Source organism: Sinocyclocheilus rhinocerous, unplaced genomic scaffold, assembly GCF_001515625.1.
Source record: "Sinocyclocheilus rhinocerous isolate Xijiao unplaced genomic scaffold, SAMN03320098_v1.1 scaffold591, whole genome shotgun sequence".
Lineage (NCBI taxonomy): Eukaryota > Metazoa > Chordata > Actinopteri > Cypriniformes > Cyprinidae > Sinocyclocheilus > Sinocyclocheilus rhinocerous.
Window position 1 is genome coordinate 3,114,097 of NW_015641476.1, and position 775 is coordinate 3,114,871.

Below are 775 nucleotides of genomic sequence, written 5' to 3' on the forward strand. Positions count from 1 at the left end.
CACTCCACAAAGGCGGCGAATTCAGCTCGAGGGCCATCTTCAGACGACGGCGCTCTGCACGCGGTGTTGAGGCTGGCATCATAAAACGCGCAGAGCGCGTCGTCCAGATAGGTGGTGAGATGGGCCACAGCTAGAAACAGTCTGGTATGACCCTCGAGCGAATTTTCCCCCTGCTCCAGCAGGAGGAGGATGAATTCGGGGTGAAGGAGGGGATCCATAGGGCACACAACGGAAACTAAAAACTGAGTAAAAAGAGAAACAAAACGGAGGGGGATCCATAGGGCACACAACGGAAACTAAAAACTGAGTAAAAAGAGAAACAAAACGGAGGGTACAAACGGAGGTAACTGTATCGGTCGGGTCTTCTGTCACAATTCATTCGGGGAGCAAGGAACGAGGAAACGAGGAGTACTTGAATAACACAGTCTTTAATAATCCAAAGGAAAATCGAGAACATTCAACAAGTAGACCCGACCAACAAAAACTGAAAGGACTAGGGCTTTTAAAGGCAGGATAATTGGGGAGAACAAGACACACCTGGAATCAAATTAACACAATCAACATGAGGAAGAAACGGGGTCACAGGGGCATAAACACACACAGAATAGTCCATAATCCTGACACAAGTACGTTCTTTATAGGTACACTATAATTACAGAAACGTACACCGTAAATTCAGTATACTTACGTAGTTCTTTGCGGGTAGTAATCTAAAGCGTTACCTAATATAGATGTATGTAGTTTTACGTCTTACTTCTTAACATTGCAATAAAAA